Consider the following 266-nt stretch of genomic DNA (forward strand, 5'->3'; position numbering starts at 1 on the left):
TGGGGGAGCGGGGTGCAGGGGGAGCAGGGCTTGGCGGGGAATGGGGCACAGTGAGGCGGTCCAGTGGGGGGAGTGGGGTGCAAGGGGGGTCGTGGCGGAGGTCAGGCTGCTCCTGGTACTGAAGCAGTGTCTCCCCCCCCCCCCCCCCCCCTGCCCCCCTCCCCCCCCTCCCCCCCCCCCCCCCGCCCCCCCCCGCGCCCCGCTCCCCCCACCGTACCGCCTCACTGTGCCCCATTCCCCGCCAAGCCCTGCTCCCCCTGCACCCC

This window comes from Trachemys scripta, chromosome 2 (genome assembly GCF_013100865.1).
Source record: "Trachemys scripta elegans isolate TJP31775 chromosome 2, CAS_Tse_1.0, whole genome shotgun sequence".
Taxonomy (NCBI): Eukaryota; Metazoa; Chordata; order Testudines; family Emydidae; genus Trachemys; species Trachemys scripta.